The following is a 7,157-nucleotide window of genomic DNA, read 5'->3' on the forward strand; positions in this document are numbered from 1 at the left end:
GGCGGAGAACGCGGCAGGAAGAGCATCCTCCAGGAGAGGGCGCTCTTGCCCTCTTCTCCGCGGGAAGATGAAGGGGGAACCTGGGTGACGGGACAGAACAGGGACTTCAGCGTCCCACGTCCTAGCGCAGGTCTCTGTCTCCGTTTGCCCACACTCACAGCTGTAGTTAGAAAGAGGTTTTGTGGATTCGAATCTGGCCCAAGCTGTGTGTCTTTGGGCAGGTTACCTAACCTCTCTGTGCTTCCTTGCACGCACCTAATGTGGATACTGAGAGCAGTTACCTCATTGGGTTGCTATGAGGGTGAAATGAGGTAATAATTTCTATAAAATACCCAGGGCAATACCTGGCATGTGAAAAGCACTATGTACATGTTTACTATTATCATGCTCCTTTCACCTCCAGTCTGTCTTTGACCTTCTGGAAGGTTCCGTGTCTCCTTCCTGCCCTGTCCACTTACAAATGTCTTTGCACCTCTCAGGCCCCTCAAACTCAATGAGTCTGAAATGACATTTGTCAGCCTGTCCTCTGCCACACCTCCAAAACCCCCAGCTCAGTGAACACCCGCATCCCAGGGACCTGCTGATCAGATGAGGTAGGAAGGAGCTGGAGGGTGGCTGATGCCCAGGGAGTGGGAAACCAGCAGCAAGGAGCTGCTGCCAGCCCTTCTTGATTCTCTCCAGAGTCTGTCCCTGCTCAGTGCCCCATCCTGCCATCTCCTGGAGGGTGGCATCAGGGGGCAAGGCTAGAGGCCAGGAGACCTAGGGACCTGGCAGGAGACGACTGCAGTCCTCTGAGTGACAGGAGAGGGCTCAGCCGTGTTCTGGAAGGAATGGATGGGCAGGAGTCTGGGCTAAGAGGAAGGGACCCCAGCCTGGCCTGCCTGGCCTTGTGGAGCAGGGCCTGATTCCCTAGTGAATGGTTTGGAATTCCAAGCTATTCTGAGAACACAGAGCCTCTAAACTTGAGCTGAAGAGTGCCCCAGCCTAGGGACCCGGGGACCCATAGATTTGCAAAATCACCGTAAGATCCCTTCCCCCTCTAATGTGGCTGCTGACTTGGGCCTTTCTTGCCACTGAAGGCTGTATGGGGCTTTGGGTTTTTGGGGTTTTTTTTAATCTTTTTTCCCCTCTTTTTCTGTTTTTTTTTCTTTCTTTTTAAAAAGTTTCATTTCCATCACAGCCCCAGCTCAGACGTTCAAATTCTTGTGGGTTTTTCTGTGGATCTTTCCTAGGACTAGGGAATTTGGCGGGAGAAACTATGGCAGTGTGGTGGCCTCCCCACCCTCCCCATATTCTCTGCTCCTGAGGATCAGGAAGAAACCAGCCCCTGTGTATTCTGGAAGAAAATTCCCCTTCTCCACCCAGCTCTATGGAGCCAGTAGTCTAAACAGCCCTTCCCCGACTCAGCAGCTCTGTCTGTAGCACAGGATGGGATGTGGTGGGATTGTCAGGGCCTTGATGGGAGAAGACCATCTCAAAGGTTCATTCGGGTCTGTCCCCTGCATGGAGCACCCACTGGCCAGCGCTCAGCTCATAGAGATGGCAGCAGCAGGCCTCAGCTTCCCCTCCCACACCACTCCCGAATCATGGTGCCTCCCAAGCCTCGTCCACCAGAAAGACTGGAGCCTGGGATGGGAACAGAGATTACTGGGCCTCTCTGGATGGGGTAGAAAGGACTGCAGAGTGGTAGAAGCCTCTGGAAATGTGGACTCAAACTCAATACAAGGAAGCGCTTCTCTCAGAGGGCACTGTCAAAAACACTAGCTTGGCTGCCTGGGAAAAGGGAGGGAGCTCTCTGTCTTGGGAGGTATGCAAGCTGAGGGAGGCAGGGAGGGAAGTGGACAACTCTGTTAGGGGGCATGCCTGCCCAGAGCTCCTGGCTTCTGTGCAGGAGGCCTGGGCAGGTCAAGAGCTGAAGGATAATGTCCACCTTAGAGGGGATGGGGCTGGGTGTGGGGGGCCCCGATGTCAGCAGAGACCGCAGGGCCCTGCACAGACCTGAGCACTGAACCAAACTCCTGATCATGGGGGAAACTTGGCCATGTGTCAGTGCTTGGAAAAGAGGCTGGAAAGTGAGACCAGTTGACAGGTACTGGCCTCACTGTGTCAGGGATGCGCTGGCAACGAGCGGTGGTGGCTGAGGCAGCCAGCCACGTGATGCACCTTGCCTTGTGCCTTGGGCACAGGAATGTATAATCAACCAGGTGGCTTTGCCCTATGGCCTCCCTGCCCTGGAGCAGTGGGCTACTAGCAGGAGCTGTACAGGGCATTGGGTGAGAGGAAGGGCCCTGAGAGCATCTCAGCCCCAAAGTTGCAGCTGCCATTAGCAGCAGACCCCAGGGTGCTGGGGGAATCTGAACCAGGTCCCCCCCCAACAGCCAATCAAAGAAAGCGGAAGTTCAAGGTTTACCTCTCCAGTAAGGAAGAGACTTCCCTGTAGCTCAAATGGTAAAGAATCTGCCTGTGAGGGTTCAATCCCTAGGTTGGGAAGTTCCTCTGGAGAGTGAGTGAGCGAAGTCGCTCAGTCCTGTCTGACTCTTTGTGACCCCATGGACTGTAGCCTACCAGGCTCCTCCGTCCATGGGATTTTCCAGGCAAGAGTACTGGAGTGGGTTGCCATTTCCTTCTCCAGAGGATCTTCCCGACCCAGGGATTGAACCCAGGTCTCCTGCATTGTAGGCAGACACTTTACTGACTGAGCCACCAGGGAAATCTCCTCTGGAGAAGGTAACAGCAATCCACTCCGGTATTCTTGCCTGGAGAATTCCATGGACAGAGAAGCCTGGCAGGCTACAGTCCATGGGGTCACAAAGAGTTGTGGCAAAGACTTGGACATGGACTAATGCACATACACAAGGAAGAGAAGGAAGATTTGCTTCAGCTGCCTCTGAGATGGACTGAAGGCCTTGTTCCAAGAAAGGGGAGCTTTTGAGGGATGGAGGGTCCCTCCAGCGCCCACTCCCCATACCCCTGAGATTCCCCACTAAGAAAATGAGATCAAAGGACTCCTCATCACATCCTCTGGTGAGCACCAAGTGCAGGCTCCTGAGAAAAGGGCACATGTCTGTGTGTGTGTGTGTGTGTGAGAGAGAGAGAGAGTGAGAGAGAGAGAGAGAGATTTCAGGGGAAGAATTCCATTAGTCATGGGTTGAGGTGCTCTGTAGAAGTAAGTGGCTGGTCCTGGCATTGGATCTGGGGGAGAAATGACACAGGCTGATGAGGCCAGGCTGAGGAAGGTCTGGGTTCAAGGTTCTCCAGGCGAGGCAAAGTGAGAGGGCTGTCTCCCCCTCTGTCTTCCCTGCCCACCCTCTTCCTGGACCTCTCTCATCTGCTCCAGACTGAGCCAGCAGGCTGGACTGATGGTCACCCATCCACCCAGGTGCCCAGGGCTTGCAGCCAGCCCACGCCATCTGTGCCAGCCAGAAGCCCACTCCAAAACAAACCATCTTCACACGGATGGGAGGAGGGGTAGAGGACATGAACACGGGGGACCCTTACCAATGAGATTGGGAAGAGCCTCAAGGCTGCAGGGACCCCAAACTTTGTCATGAGCAACAGACCAGAAGGGTTCGGGGAACAAGAATGACACCAGCTTTCCTTTGGGGGGCTGCCATTCACCCACCCAGAGGCTCTGGGGACTGGCCTGGCCACGCACTGGGGTGGCCTAAGTCTGGAGGACCCCAGAGCTGTGTCTATGGGCCTGACAGACATGGGCCTGCCTGGAGGGGAGGCTTGGGGTAGTCTTGGGGTCTCTGGTCCTAGCCTTGGCTGGCTAAGAATGTCAGCCTAGTAGCTGCCTGATGAAAACCATCAGGAACGTTCTCATTCTCGGCCTGTGTCCACATTGAGCGTGTCTGCTGGTGCAAGAGGATGAAGCAGTTTCCCTGGGACCTTGGCCTCCTCATTCTGTCCCTTCAGATCCCTACGCTGGGACAGGGACCGGGGCGTGGGGGGGGGGATGGGGCGGGGTGGGGGGTGGCCAAGGCAGGGGCAGCTGGAGAGCCAGCCCTTGAGAGGGGCTTGAGAGAGCCCTTGGCTCTCTGCTCCTGGGACACCCAGGCAAGGCCACGAACCTCCTGCTTTAGGGCCCCACCCCCAGGGCCTGCGAGGGCCTGCGGTCCGCTTGGAGGCCCGAGGCGCTTGTGGGGTTGCGGGAGGAAGCTAGGGTGCATGGGCGGGGCTGTCCCCACAAGCGGGCTCCCGGGCCTTTCCCCGGGGGAGCCTGGGGGAGCCACGTGGGGAGGGGGGTGTGCTCCTCGGGGGGTGAGCCGGGCCTCCGTGGGCGTTGGGGCGCCCCGCGCTCGCGCCCTCTCGCTCGGGGGTGGGGCGGGTCTCTGGGGGTTCTGCGCACGCGCCTGGCGCCCCCCTGAAGGCTGATGGGGCAGGGGCGCGCGCACGCGGCGAGGAGGGGACGCGCGCTTGTAGCACCCCACCCCCACCCCGGGGCGGCGGCAGAGGAAGTGGCGGGCGGGACGGCCCCCTCCACGGGGAGACACTTGGGTCTAGACAGCTTGGCAAGGCCGGCGGGGCTGAGTCACATGCGGCGTCTGGAGCTGGAGACGCGGGCGCCAGGACTGGAACATGAACGTGCCCACTCCGGAGGGCCAGAGAGGGGAACTGGGGTGGGGCGCTCGACCTCGCGTTCCTGCTCGCTCGCCCCCAGGCCCACGCTAGCCTCTGCCCCACGTGTGGGGCCCCTTGATGCCCACTTGGAGGGGCAGGGGCAGCTTCCACGGAGAGTCAAGCAGGGCCCACATTATTGGCAAGAACCAGCTGGAATTTCATACGGGAAGGAGGCTGGGAGAATGGCCCCCACCTGCCCCTAACCCTGCTCCCTAGACTCAGCCACATCGGCCACCTGGAACCTTTTTGTCCCCAAGCCACGCTTGCTGCTTTCCACCCCCCCTCCGGCCCACCTTCCACTGGCACCTTCCCCAGGGATGCCCACAGTCCAGAGGATGCCCACGGTCATCTCCCCTGACCACCAGTGCTTCTTACTACCCATCACTGTATCCCCAGCCATCATCCAGATTCTGTGTTCCCTTTCCCTCCCTTCAGTCTTTCCTTTAGTCTATCTATGTGCCTCTCTTCTCTCTCTCTCTCTCTCTCTCTCTCTCTCACTCTCGCTCTCCCTCCGTGGCTTCCTCGCTCAGGAACACCAGGCCTCAAGGAAGGAAGCACGACGCAGGAATCTGGACCGCCTGATATATTTGGTTCTCACAAAAGCATCTGCAAGAAAAGTTGTTTAATTGGGACCAGATCCTCTGGGGTTTTCATGGCATTAAAACAAGATGGGTTTTCTCTAGGGAAGAAACGGCTGGCAACAGGAAGAGGGCATGGAAAGTTTGCCTTTTTTCCTTCTCAAAGTTTGAAGAGGGAAAAGGCCACTGTACCTTTGTTTATATATGATAGATGCCCACACGCGCGCACACACGTGCACATGCGCAGACCAGCTTTGATGTTACTGGGACACATTGTGGAAGGCACAAAAACAGGCCTGTCTGCTTGCTCTGGGTGTCACCCCAGGAGTGTGTCTTTGGCTGCAGAGCCACTATTCTTCCCTGGGTCCTGACAGAAGGCCTGGTACATAGTAGGGGCTCAATGAACTCATCTAATGACAGGCAGTGGGAGGGCAGGACTGGTAGCCCAGACCTTGGCCCTGAGCTCCAGATGCATACACAGAACTGCCTTACAGATTTAACCACTTGACTGTCTGATCACCCACTTTACACTTGACAGGTCAGGAGCTGGCCTCCCAAGTTTCTGCCCTGGGCTCACTCAGCCTTCACTCTTCTGACTCCACTGACTTCTCCCACTAGCCCCCTCCACCCTGGGTCAGACTCAAAGACCTCTCCAGTGGAGGGTGCAGCTGCCTCCACACTGGCTCCCTCCTTCTGCCCTTGTGCCCTCAACAAGTCTGTGCTCCACTCTGCAGTCCAAGGGATCCTTTTACAATATAAGTCAGATCACAACTTACAAACTGGGAGAAAATATTTGCAAATGATGTGCCCAAGGGCTTACTTTCCAAAATATACAGAAGCTTATATAATTCAATAACAAAAATATAAACAGCCCAATCAAAAACTGGGCAGAAGCCTTAAATTGAGAAATCTCCAAAGAAGACGTACAGATGGGCAATAGGCACATAGAAAGATGTTCCATGTTGCTAATTATTAGACAAATGCAAATCCAAACTACAATGAGGTACCAACTCACACCAGTCAGAATGGCCATCGTTAAGACGTCTACAAATAATAAATGCTGGCGAGAGTGTGGAGAAAAGGAACCCCCCTCCCCCACTGTTGGTGGGGAGGTAAATTGGTGCAGCCACTATGGAAAACAGTATGGAAGTTCCTCAAAAATACTAAAAACAGAGTTGCCATATGATCTAGCAATCCCACTCCTGGGCATATACCCAGATAAAACTCTAATTCAAAAAGATACACATACCCCTATATTCATAGCAGCACTATTCACAATAGCCAAGACATGGAAACAACCTAAATGTCCATCGACAGATGAATGAATAAAGGAGATGCAGCATATATGTGTGTGTGTGTGTGTATACACACACACACACACACACACACACATATATATATATTACTCAGCCATTAAAAAGAATGAAATTCTTTTCAGCAACATGGATTTTCAAACATGCATGGCCCTAGAGATTTTCATACTAAGTGAAATAAGTCAGAAAGAGAAAGACAAATACCATATGATATCACTTATATGTGGAATCTAAAATACGAAACAAATGAACCTATCTCTGAAACATAAACAGACTCACAGACATAGCGAACAGACTTGTGGTTGCCCAAGGGGAAGGAGGGAGGGAGAGGGAAGGATTGGGAGTTTGGGATTAGTAGCTGCAAACTATTATATATAAGATGGATAAACAACAAGATCGTACTGTATAGCTGCTGCTGCTACTAAGTCGCTCAGTTGTGTCCAACTCTGTGCGACCCCATAGATGGCAGCCCACCAGGCTCCTCTGTCCCTGGGATTCTCCGGGCAAGAATACTGGAGTGGGTTGCCATTTCCTTCTCCATACTGTATAGCACAGGGAACTATATTTGATATCCTGTGATAGACCATAATGGAAAAGAATATGAAAGAGAAAAACTATATGGGTGTGTGTGTGTGTGTGTGTG

The sequence above is a fragment of the Giraffa tippelskirchi genome, chromosome X, assembly GCF_054371585.1.
Source record: "Giraffa tippelskirchi isolate mGirTip1 chromosome X, T2T-mGirTip1v1.2.pri, whole genome shotgun sequence".
Lineage (NCBI taxonomy): Eukaryota > Metazoa > Chordata > Mammalia > Artiodactyla > Giraffidae > Giraffa > Giraffa tippelskirchi.